Below are 19,144 nucleotides of genomic sequence, written 5' to 3' on the forward strand. Positions count from 1 at the left end.
TCACACGCGGAGCTAATTCCCCCGCTGTGCTGAGCGTTCCATTGCGTGGGCGGGTTCATGACGAGACCAGGCTCGTCATGAGCACACGAGCACCGTGCTGCATGACGAGCCTGGGCTCGTCATCAGCACAGCGGCGCCGTGCGCAGCCCCACTCCCCCCCGCACCGCGGGGGAAATAGCCCCGCGGCGAAGGGGTTAAATGTTTCAAATAAATAAACCAATAAGGTCCAGTATGGGAACTCGGTAAACCATAGTGACCCGCAAGTTTCATGTTTGAATGCTCACAGTATTTAATATTTTGAAAGTTCAAAATTAGTACCATGAACTTGGGTAATGATAAGGCATTCTTATTAATAGTGTTTTTCTTTTCCCAATATCTTTGGCGCTGGTTGACGAATCTTCATGAAATTTTCAAAACTTATGACACGCTCTAGTCAGCTCCGATCTTGGAAGTTTCGGGGTGATTTGTCAAGTGGCGGCAAAGAAAAAAGGGAGTCCCAAAACTCGTTTTCCCCCATGTTAATTTCCATAGGAAAAATTGGAACAGGCTACAGCCCGAACTGCTAAACAAAATTACACCAAATTTGGCAAAAAGGTAGCCCTTGGTTCAGAAAGAGCCCTTTTTAGGTCTCACCTAGGCAGAGCATGCGCTGTCTCATTGAGACATACATATATGCTTTAGTGATGGAGTCTTCACCTCCGTTTTCCTATTTGTTTTTAAGTGTGTCTACTAAAATTTCTTACTTGCTATTGGGTTAGCGTGTTTTATGTCCCTCCTTTTTCCCTCTTGGGCACGCCTATTGCTATTGGCCCCTTTACTGGTGTTAGTGCTTTTTTTTCTGTCAGTTGTTTTTGGGTGGATCTCTTCTTTTTAAAACTTCAACAGAAGCTGGTTTCACTTTTATTTGCGCAATCAGTGGTGGGTGCAAATGGCGCTGTGCTACGCATTGAGAACACTACGCCTATTGTCTCCCGGAGCCTCTACTCATCCCTGCCAGTCCCCAGAATTGCATCATCATCATCCCTAATCGCCTTACCACTGCTCCGCACTAAGGATCCGGTCCGAATTTACACTTGTGCCCACCAGACCGAGGAAATGGATGGGCTGGGCAGACTCTGGCCGCTTCCGGCACTTTTCTTTGTTCCCCCCGGACGCAATCACTCGGCTGCATAGACAATGGCGGGTGGGGCGTTGCTTGCCTCTGTTCACCACACTCCCATAAGCTGCCCTGCCCTCTGGAAGCAGGGGAGGTCCTTGATGGCTCGGGCCGCTTTCCGGTGCTCACGCTCTGCAGCTCTCGATGGACTCCGATACCAGGTAAAAGTCAGCCATGTCTTTTTAGTAACTTATGTTCAGTTTTGTTCAATAAACTTTGCATATTACCCGCAGTTAGGGATTGTGCGGCTAAGCAATAGTTATGCAAAATACACCGCCACTATAGAATTGCTTAATTCCAGTGGTGCTGCCTCCTGTGTGCCGTGCCTCACTTGCTCCCATTTTTCGAGTTAACAAATTGGCCCCACGAAGGCATGCGAGAAGCGGGTGACGTTTGTGCTTAATTCTGGAAACCGGTTCAAGGCACGTAACCTTATGTGTACATTCCACAAGTTCTAGCGAAGATTTCCTTACATTTGGCGCACCACGGCCAGTTTTACTTTCGAAGATGGAACACTGGCCGCCGTTTGTTTGCAATGCCATAGGCCTCACATTTAAATGTGAGAACTATAGGATTGCTAATATTTTTATTCATGTGCGCTTTCACATTGTGGCTTAAAGGCGGCTGTGTGCCTGCAACCCCCCTTTATCAGAATTTGAGATCGGGATTCCCTAGAAGGAATTTGGGGTGCTCCTCTCTAACTCAGGCTGAGGAGCTATTCAGAGCGTCCTTCTCTGGGGTGGCGTGGAGTGGAGGCTAGTGCCTACACAGTTTGAATCGGAGCAGGGACTTGGTCATACAGCAGGGCCGTGCTCCTCTTGGAGGCCGTTGGAGAGTTCTCCCTTTTGGGACCTCTGGGAGGTGCTGAGAGGGTTGGCTCCCCTCAGAGCGAAGCTCACTCTGCTGTGTCTTGTGGGAGCGTACGTGGGGAAGGCTCAGCAGCACAGGAGCCCCAGGGATCTCACCCACTAGCAGCCATGTGGTTCTGTAGGCGGCTGCTGGGAATCCTGTGGCCCGGACTGCAACTTTGAGTGTTTGCGGTGCTGCTCTGCGGGGCACGCAGCAGCGCCTGCCCAACATCTTACAGCTGTTTTGGGGACCTGGTGAACTACAGTCGGAGGAAGTTAGCCCAAGTACCCAACAGACTGTCTGGATGGACCGTGCAGCTGTGAGTATCTAATGGGTTGCTGGGTTATCAGTCATTACAAATGTGCGCTATCTTCAGTATTTCCGGAAAGACCCGGGACTGCTGTATCCGCTGGTGGAGGGTAGCTGTGAGTATAACAGTAACTGCAGTAAGAAATTGATGGAGTAGCGGGCCAGCTGTGAGTATGGTGGGGGCCGTTGGAGTGAGGTGTTATAATAAATGAGGCTGGAGTTTTCGTCATAAAGGATAGGGGATATTAGGTTTGAGTTTTTTAGATGTGTGCACTGGTACGTCTTATCAGTGACACCTGAATGGAAAAGACAGACTTAAGGCCTTGTGAGTATTGGAGGTAAGATTGGGGCTGTTGGAAGTATTAGATATACCACAGGCTAATGTCTTCTTGAAAGGGTACATCTGCTAGTAGCCCAGGGGGCTGGGAGGTGCCGTGATTAGGTAAACTCCAGGGGTTCGGACGGGCCTTGTTATTAAAATCTATTAGTGTTTCCTTTTATATATTGGGCTGCAAAGGCTTTCACTTATTGTCTTTTTTACATTTGTGTTTTTTACATTTAATTAGGCTTTAAGCTTCTCTGGTCACTGCATTTTGTTTTCATAATTAACGCGGGCCCACTTTACGTTCGGCGTGCATTATCTAGTTTATTTACTTTGCTGAGTACAAGCACTTCCCAGCAGTGTTTGTGGTTTTTTTCATCTTTAATGCAAGCTTTCTCAATCACCTCGCTTAATTTTGGTTACTTATGTTAGTGTTAAACGTGGAGCAGGTTATCCATTTTTAAAAAATACTGGCGTGCTGGCACAGTAAACATTCACAGTTTCCTGAGCAAAATGTTCAATGTTTTTCCCATCTTGCTTTGAGGATGGCAATCTTAATGTTAGGATTTCGGGCCCAAAGTTTGATAAAGTCCATTGCCTTTGCTTAGGTCAACAGGTTTGCCCCATTTGTGTTTCAATCCTTCAGCAGTATTGCCATGTGGCGCTCCCAACAGCAGACACTTCTTTGATTTTATTCTTGTGGTCGATGCCTTTGGACACAGTTGTAGTGTTGTCCTCTATATCTCTTCCAAAGTGGTTCCTCACATGGCCAAGGCAGCCACTTCACAGGAGAATTCGAAACCGACATGGGAGATAACTTTAAATATGGCGGATTGACCACTTTCACTATGGTTTCACTATGGTTGACGAGGAATTTATGCTACCCTGCTGGATGTGAAATCTGCGATAAAAATATTAATTCTGGTCCTTGGCCTTATTCATACACACTTACCCTGACTTCTAGTGTGAAAGTGATTCAACACCCACGCTAATGTGCTTCATAGCTAAATACATATATGCTCCTAGTGGTGAGACCAACTGGCATTGCACCATTACACCATTTTTAAATGGTGTAAATCCGTTCAGTAGTCCCTGAGAAATTAAAAAATGAGCACAAGCTGCCAACACTCCGAATCAGGAAGTGTTGGCAACCATCTTGTGACTTGGTACAACTGAGTCACAAGAAAACAGAAAAAAGAGCTTAAAAAAACAATACAAGGGGGCTGGGTAGAAACACCCTGGCCTCTTAGGCCTGCTCAGGGGGTCCCACAAGGACCCCCAGGGCCCAGAAAAACAATAAATTAGGCGGAAATTGCGATGGTGTCGTGAATCCCGCAAAATTAAAAAAAAAAAGAAGGGCGGGCTTCCACACTTTTTTTCAAAAAGCCCCCGGGTGGGCCAGGTCCCGGGGGCACTGTGAATTAATTAGCGGGGGCCCGCAGGGGCCCCTGCAGCCCGGGGACCGCCACCTCCCCAGGGCTGTGAAGAAAATGCATGTTGGGGTCCCAAACCCCCCATGCTGCCCAAGGGAAAGGCCAGGCCACAGGGGATGGGGACCCCGGGGCTAGAAGTGGCCCAGGAGTGGGGTCACATGGCCCCCTCCTCAAAAAAAGGAAAGGCCGGCCCAGGGGGATGGGGTCCCCGGGTCATAAATGGCCTAAGGAGGGCGGCCACTCGGCCCCCCCCCAAATATTGTTAAAAAAAATTAAATACCTGCCAAATACCGGGGGATGGGGTCGCTGGGGCCAAAAAGGGCCTCGAGAGGGGGGCCACGCAACCCTCTTCCCTATATTTGAAAAAAAATTACAAATAGAGGTCATGCCCTGGGGGATGGGATCCCCGGGGCCCAAAAAATAGGAAAAGAATGGGGGCCATACTGCCCCCCTTCTAAAAAATGTAATTAAAAAATGGCATTGTGCCGGAGGCCCGCCCCCTCCGTGCATCACACTGCAAAAGCGGCCTGTGGTGCGTTGTAAGTTGGAGAATTAATTCTCCTTGAATACTGTCGCTCCATGGGGGGCCAACTAGCCCACCAGGTACCTCCAGTATGTGCCACAACAGCTTTTCTGCCCCTTCAGGAGGAGCAGATCAGAGGATTCCCCAGTCTGACCCCTCCCACCCCAAGTCATAAAGACTTGTGAAGAAAGCCCACAAAATGAAGCCCACAAAATAATGACTGCCCAGAGAAAGGTGGTTAAAAAAAGACAGGGTTTAATGGCCATTTCAGTCATTTTGCCATGCCCCACTCTATTATAGCATCAGCTGTCTCCCTGTTTCCTCTCTCAAGTGGAACACATTAGGATTTTTGCTCATTCTCTACCCCATAGTAAAAATGGGTGGGGTGTCTTTGTTCCACCTGGTATGGCTACGCTCTCACCCAGAATGGGCCCACAGTTTTTCCATGGGAGAGTTTAGCCCAATCCGCCTCGCTAGGGGGCAAAAAGAGACTCCCACTGAACACCAGGAATTTTTTCAAAAAAAGAAGGGGTAGGTTGGTAGTGGGATAAACTGCCCTGGCATTGGGTTATGTCTCTACAACAAAATGGGCCAAATAGCCTTCCTGATCCCCCCTAATGGGACAGCCCACCCAGGTATCAAGCAAGACCCATCACATAATGGCCCCAGGGGGCAGATTGGGGTTTTGCTCCAGTCTTTCCCTCCTTGTTGGAAAAAAGCCTAGTACAAACCAGTGATTAATAGTTCCTTTAAACAAAATACATAGTGTTGGCCTGTGCAGGAATCAGGCCCGACTACCACTCTAAAATGGGCCCAAAGCTCTTTCTGTGCCTACCAGGTCAGGTAAGCGGAGCATGAAACCCAATAAATATCAGGGATTTTTTTTCTTAAAAATCATGTTTTGTTAAACATGTGATGTCTCTTAATTGTGCTTTGGGGCTTTCCATGTTGCAGGTTTTAGGCCTAGCCTCACAATTTGGGATACCATTTTTACTGTTTGAACTGTGGAAACACTGAGTAGTTGGAATTTTGTGGATCCCTGTAGCTGTCGGATCATCTCTCACAGAAATGTGAAAAATAATCTTGTTTTTAGCTAAAGCCTTGGTTATGCAGGGTATTATGGGTAAGAAAAGGTGACAGGATCCACGCATGTCAAACCACCCTAGACTCTCCTGTGTGTCTAGTTTTCAAACATTTCTGGGTTTAGTAGGCTTCCCTGCGTGAACGCTGAGCCCGGGCCCAAATCCTGCAGCTACCCATATCGCAGAAACTGATTATTTTTCTTGCAGAATCCACAAATCCTCAGTACATTTAGTGTACCAAGGATGTTCGGAAAAACTCTGCAAATTTGGCCTGAATAACTTTTGTGGAAAAAAGTTATGATAGTTTAAATACAAACTGCCCAGAAAGTCAGAAAAGCATTAAGAATTCTAAAAGGAAAAGGCTTACCAGCCAAGAGGATAAGATTCCATGCATCATGCACCAAGGTTTTTACCAGCTGGAAAAAAATTGACTATCCCAGGTTTTACATAAGTATCATCCTTTGAGAGCTATCTGCTCACAACATCAACTTTTATTTTGCACTACTGGGATCACTATATCACAACAGTGTACATTCTTTCAAGTTCCTCGGGGCTCAGCTTTGGATCCATATTCCGTTACACAAAAGAGGAATTTTTCACTCCCTCAACTTTAAGAAGGCTATCAGCAACCCTCTGTATTTTTTTTAAGCCTAATTGCCCCTGACTGTTTCTCTTTTTAATCTGGCTTTGAATTTATGGAAGTCAAACATTTTTGTTAAGTAGTAGCAGGATTTAGAAGCATAAAAAACAAATCAATTTAAATTTAGATCATGTGCAGCTAACATATCACTATCGGCGGGAAATGCTGCTACTCAGTTTTTCACAAAGGCACATATTTAAATTTACTCCCCAAGGTAGATGATTTTGCTGCTCTATGGATGCTCATCATTTAGTTGGACTTCCATTGACGTCAAAGGGGCCTATGTTCCTAAATGGATTGCAACTGGGCCCTAGGTGAGAATGCTTTCCTAACTGCATCGTAATCGGGCCCTCGGTTGGAAAGAAACGTCCCAGATTCGATTTGGACGGAGCAAATGCCATTAGGACGCCTTCCTAAATGCATCAGAATCAGGCCTTAGGGTTTTCCTGTTGATTTATTATTGGGGGAGAGGATGTGGCTGACCTGGAAGCTGGGAAACCGGGTTCAAGTCTCGGCAGCGACGCTCAACATCCTGTGATTCTGGGCAAATCACTTAACCTCCCTGTGCCTACCAAAAAATAAATATGCCCTTCTGTAAGGCAACTGGTGCTCATGTAAAGAGCTCTGATAACTTTGTGGCAAGTTTACGCTATATAAAACTCCCCCACAAAAAAATATTGGCAGCTTTTTGCACAATAACCGGTTTTAAATCGTAAGGTAAAAAAACATTCTGTGTCATTTATAAAGCACTTAAGCTGGCCTCAAAATAACAGGAAGAATATAATTGGCCACTCGCCTTCAGCCCCGTGTGTCCAACCAATACGGTGTTTCTTCATAAGGCAGGGAGTCCTCTGGCATCTGTACATGCTGCTTAAATAGTGAGGACCTGTTGTTTACTATTGGCAGCTTTCTGCACAATTACCGGTTTAAAACAGAAGATAATAAAATATTCGGTGTTATTCCTAAATTGTGAAGCATTTCTAACTCAAAATAATAGGAAGAATATAATTGACCACTTACACTCAGCCCTGTGGTTCTAACCAATAGGGTGGTTTCTGATTGAGGCATGGAGCCATCTGACTTGCTTCTTCCAAACCGCATCCACGATTGTTCTCTGGAAAATGAATAGTCCTGGAGGAGCTTCATTATGGAATAACTCGGCCTCCCCAACACTGCACAGGAAAACAGACATAGCTGCACACTGAGTTAAGGCTCGCCCTGCATTTCTGTGTGTGGGCAAGGCTGATGCCCAGTTAATGAGCACACAGTGACAGCTTCGCAGCCTACCAGGGCTGCTGGGTGGTGAAATATTTACAGCCAATGACAACAATCTACAAGGCCCATCGTTACAGCACCCTCAGTGCAAAGGGGTCTATGCACATGCCAGCTTCAATGATGAGGGAAGAAACAGTCACAATGATGGGCAGTTGTACATGGATATTAGCAAGTGCCGAAATGAAATAAATACTAAGTTGATTTTTTGAAAGTTGGTGCTTTCCATTCCATAGAAAACAATCACAAAAAGCTAAGAGAGCGTGTGCATATTTCCTTTAACTGACAGTTTTATCAAACAAAGGAACAAATCTTGGACTCTGGGAGGCTGGTGAATGGTAAAATATGATGCAGAAGAGGTTGGCGACCCTGCAAATGCTTCTTGTGTTTAATTATTGCTACGCAAACAAATGATGGACTAAATGCTGAATCAATCATACATTCACCCCAGTCAAAACATCTGAGTTAAATCCATCGTTCTTTTGCTCACCATGCCACCCCAGTTTAAACCCAGCCATATGCAAACAAGTCTTGACCCTGTGCCTCATGGGAACAATCCAGACCGAACTGCCGAGCCAGGTCCTCCCTGAAATTGCTGAGCTCAATAGGGGTGCCTTGGTGAACAGTTTTACTGCACTGGTGCTGTCAGCAGTAACTTCGATTTAAAAAAACACAATTAACGAGTATTACCTGCTTGTCCATCCCCTCGCTTGTCGCCATTACACGTGAGGCCTCTCATCTCACCGAACACCTGTCCCACAAACTCCTAACAAATAACCCCCTCACCCCCACACCTCCGGTTTTTCCGTGTCTCCTTATGCCAGTCTTGGTTGGTAGTAGCAGTGCCGGCCTGACTGTCTTGCTCAGAAATTCTTTTCAAGGAAGATTCAAGGTGAAGTTTACACCGACATGGGTACGTGATCAGGGACAGTAGGACTGGTGTTAAATTGACAGCATTATTAGAGAAAGAGCATCAGCTCTGGGGGATTACGGGCCACACTGCCCGAGTCTGCTCTGCTGTGAGGCAGTGGAGTCTCGTGGCATCATGGGGCACCGAGAGGGAGTCTGGCAGTCCAGTTGCAGCTGGGCCACTGCTTCTCGGTGAGCAAGGTGAAGAATCCTGGCTCAAGTGCAGTGCTGGTGAATTTGGGAACATTTTAAAGTATTTTGATGGAATCTGCCTCCTGTTTTGCCTTCCTGAAATGGCTGCAGAAAATCACCTGGCTTATGCCATTCCCAGGTCATAGGACTGTCATTCAGGCACGTTTTATGTCAAGGCTGGATTACGGTAACATGCTTTATCTTGGGACTGATATAAAGCCTCCATTAGCCGGTTACAAGTGGTACAGAATTCTGCAGCCAGAATGCTATATAGACTCCCAAAAAGTGCATCAACTTTGCACCTCCTCTGGGAACTCCACTGCCTAAAGGTGGAGAAGCATACTCACTTCAAAACCTTCTGCTGTATGCACAGAGCAAGATCAGGGGCTGGTCCAAGACATCGTCATGAATTTGTCATACCTTATCATCTGGCCTGTCCCCAGCGCTCCAGTGGACTTTTCCTCTGCGTTGATCCTAGAGTGATACTTACACACATCAGAGGGTGGTCTTTTGCACATCAGGTCCCCAAGCTGTGGAACGCCCTCCCAGAATCTTTGAGAAGCTGTTCTTCATTTACAAACTTTCGAAGACAGCCTAAGACCTGGCAATTTTGAGCTACTGTGACTTGGATAGACCTAGCCTGTTGTGTAATCACCAGCAAACACCAAGCGGGTAGCGGAGAGATATATAACATTTCTTAAAAATAGTAATAATCTTGGCAACTGATGATTGGTAGCTATGAGACACACTGTGCTAGTGGCTATCATTGGTTTATTTACAGTATTAAGTTTGTTATTGGAGGAATATGGGGTCCTGTGAGTATTTAAGGCTGCTTTTTGGGGAGAATGTTGTTATTCTTGACTCCTTTATGTGGCTGAATGATGTCTGGGATGCCTGCTGTTAAGAGAAAGCATGTCGTTTACTCTTGCTCTTCCTCGGATGAGAACGGCCGGATTCCAGCGAAGGTGCTTTCTCCTAGCGGTGCCGCAGCAGGCCCTTTACCTCCGTTACAATCACAGTCTGAGGGGCAGGACTATATTGAGTCTGCAGTGGCCAAGGCTTTGCCTACTTCCAATAAGATGAAGAGAGGCAGATCCTCTCATACTTATGATGCTTGGGAGTCCTCTTCTTCGGATTCGGAGCGACCTTCTACATCTTCAGGCAAATATCTATGGCAAGAAGAAATGTGGGACACCAATTCTCAGGTGCACAAAACAATCACCCCTACAACACATCACCTTGGAATCATGGCACAAGTGTGACTGCGTTGTTGCATGGCAGCCCATTGTGCACCGGCGCAGGGGAAAAGGACAGTAATGTACCCTATCTTGCAGATAGGGTGCATCCTTCCCTTTTCTTTTGACACATGGCAGCACAGCAGGAAGGCTTGCTGCACTGCTGTGTGTCAAATTATTGCAAATTAGGCCCTCACTGTTTATACCTAAGACGCCTCCTGGTCAAATTGCATTCTGAAACTATTAAACAGGGCTGACTTTAGCAATGGCGGCGTCTGGTGCGACAATCTTTTGTGGTCCCCCCTGCACCACCTCATATGACCTCCTCTTTGGATTCCCTGACTATCACCTGGACAAAGGTGCCCCTCATCTCTCCATAGCCGCTCTCTCACATACATTTCATTTGTTTTTAAAGCACTGGCAAAGGCTGGCCTTTCTAATAAGAATGCATATTTACCCAAACAACCCCGTTTCAGCAACAGTAGGAATAGATAATAAAAGGCTGGCAAAAAAAACATAACTTCCTAACCTATTTTAGGCCGTCTGCATGCAGCTCTTTGAGGACAGCTCATAACAGTCACTGTTCTATATTAGGGTTGTATCTTATGAACTGTGGTAACAAAAGGGTCTGTGTGGCAAAAGCAATAACCCACTCAGCTGGCCACATAAAATACAGATCTGTGATCTAAGCGGTATGCGTTCTTTGCAGAAGGCATATTAACCCTCTGTGCTACTTCATGGTGAGTCAGCACTGCCACCAGATACAATTCTGATCTCTCTCACTAGCGAGAAAATTAATCACAAGAGTTATCTTGACATTTTTACTGCTGCCTGAAAACTTGAGTACAAGGAACACTGCCGCATGTGTGTTTAAGTCGTAAGTTAATGCTAAACACAGTGCCCCCTGAGGTCAGCCCCCGTCCCAAGGTCAGCAACTCAGCGCCCAGTGCTGTTGCACCAGTCACACTGCCCTAAAGCCTGCCCTGACTGAATACAATTGAATGCAATCTGAATCTTCAGATTCCTATTTGTTAGAGAACTGAAATGGGTTTTTAAATTACAAAGTGACAAATTAAGATTGAACGACAAAATACCATGGGTTGTACTGTAATTTGAACCTGAGATTTTACAGCTATATGCGTAATTTTGATTGAGATGAGGAGAGGGGCTAAACATATATTTGTACCATGAGATACAACCATATGGGAGAGGGGCTATACATTTCTTTGAGCCATGAGCTATAACAATACGAGTGATGAGGACCCGTATTCCATTAAGATGCCTGATAAAACTAGTCTTCATGGGTCTCTATATGCAAGTGGTGTGTATCTAATAATGTTGAGCGTCATACCCGAAAAGATTTGTAGTGAACATGGTCCATTTCATGTAACCTCTATCATCAAACTGTGCATATATATTGCACACATCCCTCGGTCGCATTTATAAGCATAGACATGGTACTATGAATGAAAATGAAGGGTTTAGCATCATTGAACGTATATCATCCTACCATGCCCCAACTACATGGTGTGCAAGGAAACAACTGCTGTAATCACATATACTACAGGCGTAAAAATATGATCAAATGGCTTAGCTCCAGTACGGAGGCTAGTTAGCGACATCCCCTATATATATGAGTGGTTGCGCACCTGAATTAACCGTGGTTATTCAACAGAATGTTTGTTGAGCTCCAGAGATTGGCAGAGCACTTGTATTTCTAAATAAAGACCATGGCCTAGATGTATCATCATTCCCATTTGCGATTTCTTAATAGCGATTTTTACCGAATCGCTATTAAGAAATTGCAAAACGGGATGTATGTTTAAATTCGCTTTTTTTTTTGCGATTCCTTATTATTCCTAATTTGCGAATTCGCAAGTTGCGAATTCGCAAATAAGGAATAATTTCCCATTCATTCCTATGGGCCAGGAGGCCCATGGGAATGATTGTGAAATAATTCTCAAATTGCGAATTCGCAATTTGCTAATCGCAATTTGAGAATTATTTCAAGGGTGCAGCTGTGTCTCATGGACACCCTGCTGCACCCTTGAAACTTACATGTGTGTGCATATGGGGCACATACATGCCCTATGGGCATGTATGTGTGCCACATGCCACCTTCAAAATTGCTTAATTGTGAATTTTGAATGGAATTCGCAAATTAACACCAACCTCAAATTGGTGTTAATTTGCGATTTCTTAACCTGAATTCGCAAATTGAAATTGCTTCATACATGGCATTTAAGGAATTGCAAAATTGTGATTCCTTAAATGCTTAAGCAAAATAAGGAATCGCAATTTTTTGCGATTCCTTATTTTGCTAATTTCTCATACATCCCAAAAGATGCAAAATGTCCGTTTGCGATTCATTAAGGCCGAAATTCTGCGAATTTCGGCCTTAACGAATCGCAAAAGGCTTGATACATCTAGGCCTAAATTTGGCCAGATGAAGATATTCGACATTGCTATTTGATAACAAGAAAATCTAGTCAATTTAGACATAATGACATCTGGTGTCCTTGATTTGTATGGCCAATTATACATTGCATAATACAAGAACAGTTTGGGAGTCTTTCTCCCTGTTTTATTCAGTACGCTAAATTTAGGGACTACAATTCCCATGATTCCTAGCACACTAGTTTCTGGCAAGCCATATGACTCGGGTGGGCCCAAACATTGCGTGTGACGCACTAAGACTGTGGTTCTTTTAAAGTTGGTGTCTCCCTATTTTCGGTACCTCCCCAGATGGCTTAACGAACCACCAGAGGTACCCACGGACAGGTGAGCATGCAGCATTTATTTGCGGACACAGCGCGGTTTTCTGTGTTTTCCCATTTATATATGAGTTTGTAGGTTGGGAATCGTACTCGTGCATTAGCATAGTTGTTAAAGAATAATCCACTTTTGCGTTTTTGTTTCCGAGGGAGGTATACTGAGAATTCCCCACAACTAAGTAGCTTGATCTGAAATGTTTTTATCAGTATATTCAGCCCAGCTCTGTAACTGGGTTCCAATTTTTGGGATACTTGTCTTCCGTACACATAGGAACATGTCTAGTGACTGTACAGCTCTGTTTCGTACGGCATGAGCTCTGTTCTGTTGTGTATGAGCACAACCAGATTGGAAGCCTAAGGCAATTGTTTGAAGTAATACAAGAGAGAGGGCTCGGGTCATGTGGTCTTGTGGTTGGCTTTCTGCTAATCAAGCATGTCATATCATGCCAGTAAACCCATGTGACAACAAGTGTTACAAACTAACCAAGAATACGAATATACATGCAGAGGCTGTTAGTACAATGACCATACTAATAATAAAGAGAAAGAGAGCAGTGGAATGGCACCCCCATCCATAAAAAGTGCTTTGCAGTACAGATTTAGCACATATAGAAATAGCTTTAAACCGAGTATGTAGCATGGTAGAATTCAACACACTAGTGTATAAGTCAGCATTTTTAGGTTTTAGTCCTGGGTCCAGTTGTCATTTGTGTGCATGGTGGTCCTTTTAAACATGAGATCAATCAGGGTAAAGTGAGAATAAGGTCACCATGAAAATGTTTAGTTTTTTCCTATGTTCTCTCATAGAGCGGTGCCTCCTTTTCCTGAGCCGTGGCCAGGTGAGGGGAGGTCTTTTCCTCGTGCAACACGGGTAAGCATGAAATACACACAATGATGAAATATCATAAATTATAGATGATGATTAAATATATCACTATATAATGTTTCAGTGTCTTGAGCTCGAGTCCCATTGTAAGTCGCGTAAACCTTTACTATTGGATCGTTCTTTTACTCTTTTGCAGATGCTAATAGTAATCTGTCACTTGCAGAGGACTTTCTAATCCCTGAACACAGCTGACTAGGTTGCATATGTTCTAACCTTTTCTTATGTATATTTAGTTTTTCACTATTGCAGTAGCAACATTTTTGTGGTCCTGAAGAAGGCATATGATGAATATATCCCTATTTGCTGAAACTTGTTGACCCCTATTTTCTATTCACAGACAGTAATTTGTTGAAAACTGTCATTTGCACTGTTTTTAAGCTTGAGCTTTGAGAGATACTAATAAAAGGTTTCATCTTTCACTCTTTAATTTTAACTCACTAACTTTCACTATTTTGCACTCCACTCATCACCTCTACACGTATTGATTGTTCACATCTGTAGGACCAACCACAGCATGTTTTATCGCTTCCATCTGAATAGCATAAAAACATCTGCGAGCTCCTCTTTCCCTTTGAAAGGGTTGCAGTTCTTAGTGACACTATTGTGTTACCAGGAGGAGACCCAGATGATGAAGCATGTCACCAATGGTGAGTGATGGGAATCCATCCTTTTAAGGGATATTACTTTGTTGCCTGCAAGAGGTGTATAGGTTTGTGGTTATGGTTTCTCTAGGTCTCATGTGGCTCCAACACATAGAAATTTACAATGTCTTTATGAATAGACCTGTGGATACTGTGGTTTGTATCTAGCTTATGACTGGGGAGTATATCCACGCTAGGTCTTAAAACATTAGCTTAGACCATTCCCACGTCTTAGTTTTTCTTGTACGTTGCAAGCACCAGCAACACCAAACTGCAACACTCCCCCTCTTCCCACATTTCCACACACATGTATACATAAGGACTGAGAAACACAACTCACAGCAAGCGCAACTGGGGGTAATATCAAAACAGGTAGCCCCAGCCGGAAAATAGTCTCGGGTAGGGGCCAAAAGAGCAACCGTGCTCTTACACATGCACCGGGCAAGGCGTTTTTAGAAAAACTGTTACACCCATAGAACCCCGCGAGAGCCACAATCTTATCCCTTCCTCAACTTTTGGGACCACTCCACAACATATCTAACACTGATCTGACCACCCAGAGACACAATGTCGGAAATGGTCTGAAAACACCCTACTGGGATAAGGGGGTGTTCTCAAAAGCTTATAAAAATAAGATATGTCATTAATAATGTTCATAGTAATCACCTTTACTACCCTAATCACTGAAAGATGTATCCAACAATTGTCACCTTCCAATACCTCACCAGACCGCAACTAATAGGTTGATGAGGTCACACCCCTGTGGTAAAATGCAGGTTCTCCAAAACATGGGGAACAGAGTGTATGTAACTAAGCTGAATTAACATTCAGAAAAGTTATTTTTCAAAAACAGATAGCCGGAAGAATATCAAAGTGCACCAATGCTGACTTCTCAGCAACCCCCACGACCCAAGGAAAAAAGAACATTACAGAACTGGAACAAATTGAAGAAGGAAAAACCACTGTTCCTCAGCAAGGGGTCTGCTTAACACCCATGGCCCTCAAAGAGGAGGGAAAAAGTGCATTGGTGTGCATTCCAATTTGCAGTCGAGCCCTTCCATGGCAATATCACCCTAAAACTATAAACTGCAGACTCACGAACTGGTCAGCAGGAACACAGCCACCGGAGGAGTGCAGACGTCTCCTAGGAAAGCCAAACTGCAATGTCACAAAAAAAGTTATGTATATTTATATGGATGGTAATGTACGATCAGCCTACTATGGATAGTCCGGCACTTGAGTACTACTGAGGAAATGCAGAGTCAAGAGAACTTCACTAAAAGGGAACTACGGCGCCTTTGTGGGGATCTCATATATGTTACCTACAATTACACCAAACAGAACACCAGCATCTCACATGCACTACACTGCTCCAATTTGCATAACTTAAGGTACCAGCACATGACCACAGTGGGCTCCCAAGCATCAGCCAGGTCATGTTATGTGTATTCACTAATCCCACATGATGGAGGCACAAACAGGATTTACTTGTCCCACAAAGAAGCCCCTGAGAAAGCAAAACACCTCATGTACCTCTACCTATGTAGCACAAGGGTTAAAATCCATTCCAACAATACAGAACCACATAGAGTAGTTGTAAACATAACCCGATGCGGCATCAACCCAACAGCTCTATACATACTAACTGAACCCACTGATATTCAAAGTGAGCTGGAGAGGAAGGGCCACATTGGTGAAGATATTACATGGGCCCAAGATTTCCCAGACAAAAGATTTTTGGAGGTGACAAAATCTCAAACTCTGTGCGTAAACATGTGTGCTCCAGTGTCCATCTGTTGACCGAGTGTGACTCTTAGTGTAACCGGGACAGTCTTCTTAACAACAAAAGGTCTCCTAACATGGAATTCCTCTGTAGGGCTGTCCAGTTCGGGGACAAAAAGGGGATTGGGTCATAGAGAGAAGGGTTAAATGAATTATGACCACCCCATGTCAGGAAATATGGGACACTGAGGTGTTTGTATACACTTGGTTAGAAGGGAAAGGGCAACCTCTGACTGTACAGAAACTAACACTTAAGTTTATGAGGAAAAGGAATGCTTCCAACGGGTACAAATGCTAACTTAGTGGTGGTATTATATATTCCAACATGCAATGGAGCACCTGTACATTGATGGACCTCTCCTGGCAGTGCTGTGATTACCCCAATAAAGCTCACATGGCCAGAGGGGATATGTACACTTCTAAAACACCATAAAAAGTCAGATGCCAAATGAGTTAGCAACACATAGCCAATCAGGACCTAGAACACATAGTGATCACACACTCCCCATGCTGGACATTTAGACACACTTATTCACTGGCCAAATTGTATCAACAGGAGGCCAAGACCCATCTGTGGTAACCATAAATCAATTAATGTATGACTCCAATGGCAGCAAACAACACTCAAGTAACACTTTTCTACATGTAGTTTTGCATATTCATGCTTCTCCCATTGTCCTGTACTGATTTTCCATTTACTCAACACAATTAGTGGTTGATATTCACCATTTTCCTGACACTCACCTTCCCATTCCAAATGTATCCCTGATTAGTAGGTTTGAATGTGCAAATCAGGATTGGCATAGTTATAAATCTCTGACTTTACATTTGTGAAGAGTCATCTATGAGCTAGTACGAATAGAACTACTATTTCTCCACGTCAGAAATATTTTGTGAAGTGTGCCCCATGTGTATGTGGATCACCATTTGGCCAGCTCTATGGATTATTGAGCACCACTTAGTCTCTCATTAAGGGTTGCACAGTACTGGAGGGATGCAAACTCCACACGCATCAAATTCACGTTCCTGTAAGGTAACGCACCACCAGTGTTGTGCAATTATTCATTAATCCATCAGAATGGGAATAACAGGGTATACTCGATTTTACTGGGAAGAATTTTACTTGGTTTTCTCAGTTTCTTGGCATTAAGGCTCACATTTACCAACTGCCATCAGTAAGTGGTAAATGTCAGCTGAAGTGCGGATGCTGGAAGGGAGGGCATAGAGCAGGTTGTAGAAGGAGAAAAAGGTGCCCTGACAATGAGAAAAAATACATGCTCCTCCCTTACTGAACAATAGTCTGGGCAAGGACAGGCAAGATGCTTGCCAGCAGAAGCCACACATGATTTTACCGGCTGGAACAACCAGCCAGTAAAATCAGGCTTTGTGTTCTCGCACCCAGAAAAATCACGTACGGGTACACTAGGTCAGTCATGAGTAGGCAGAGCAGTATCCGACCCGGAGGTACCACTCCTCCTGATGCATATGGAAGCCATTCTCTTTATATTGCTCATCATCGGGACAACTGCTTATTTTATTGAGCACCACAAACTGCACATGTTTCGTCAACCAGACAGCTCCATTTATCATATACCTCTTGTATATGGTTCAGCATCTGGACAGAGTCTAGTATCAGTGTGCAGCACACACATGGGGCCTTATTTATGAGGCCATGCATCGCTTTTATGCCGCCGGTGCATCCCTTTTTGTGACGCACCAGCAGTGTAAAAAATGTGCCATGTTGTGTCATATTTACAAATTGACGCATCTAGGTAGATGCGTCACTTTGTAAACCCCTGCGCCACATTATACCTGCGCCTGGTATAATGTATGCAGGGGGGGGGGGGGGCATTTGGGTGCAAGAAAGGGTAGTAAAAGTGCCACAGTGAAATCTATGAGATTTCACTGCGCCACTTCTAGTACGCAAATGCGTCAATATCTTATGCCTGCCTCATGGATGGCGTAAGATTGATGCAGGCACATTTCACATGGGACTTGCCCATGTGTAATGACCCTTTGATGGAGTTGCATCACTTTTGTGACACACTCCAAGCAATGCATCATTTTTGCGCCTCCAGATATGTCAGAAATACTGATGTATCTGTAACTCCTTGCGCGATGATGCATCATACTGTAAATATGACGCATTATTGGTGTCGCAAGGAGGGCGCAATGAAAAGTGACGCATTGCTGTTTTCTCGCAGCGATGCGTCACTTTTTATAAATGAGTCCCATTGTTTATATTGACAAGCAACTGGACAACTTCCAGTATCATCAAGCACCGCTCACTGTATATATGATCCAGCACCCGGAGAGGTTCTTGCATCAGTGTTGGCATTCCCTAAGCAATGATTCATCACCTGGATGATACTTCCTTGTGTCCAGGTGTGCCACACAGACTGAGCTCGATTCACAAGGAAAAGCTGTTCTTCTTCACTTCTAAAGGAACACCTATTCATTGCTGTGAATATTTACTTTTGGCTATTCACAAACCTTCCTAATATTATCCCTGGAAAATGGTACCAGCTATAGCTTTCCAGGCATACTACGCCATCTGATATTTCAATAACTCTACAGAGGGGAAATTTATTGCACTGTAGAAATGTTTGTTTTACTTTTTAATCAATGGGTAAACATTTTCCCAATGAAGAAACTCTTCCACATACCTCGACAATGTTTTGTGGTTTTTCATCGCGCTATCCACCCTAGAAGAAGAGTTGTTCCAGTTTTTGGCGTTTATAAATGTCTGACTATTTGCAGGTTGGAAAGGAATCAGAGAGGAGTTTATGAATGGCAACAAACTCACAAGTTTTTAGTCGTTCACAAACTCCTAGCAAATTGCGTCTTGAACGTTCCGCTTCTCACCCCATCCTTGTGTGAGGTTTACTACTCTGTAATCTAAACTGTTATGGCATAAAATTTGCCAGTAGTAAAATAATTTATGTCAGACAGGTACTCCTTTGCGGATAGCTGCCAGGTGTAAAGTTAAACATTTTGGTCTATAAACCTAGGTTTATATGCATAAATGGCTCTATGAATCAACATTTGCCTATATGGTTCAGCACCTGGACAGCTCCCTACATCAGCGTGCACTAACCGCGTAGCATATTGTTCAGCACCTGGACAGTTGCCTGTGGCA

The sequence above is a fragment of the Lissotriton vulgaris genome, chromosome 2_1 (genome assembly GCF_964263255.1).
Source record: "Lissotriton vulgaris chromosome 2_1, aLisVul1.2, whole genome shotgun sequence".
In the NCBI taxonomy this organism is placed as follows: domain Eukaryota; kingdom Metazoa; phylum Chordata; class Amphibia; order Caudata; family Salamandridae; genus Lissotriton; species Lissotriton vulgaris.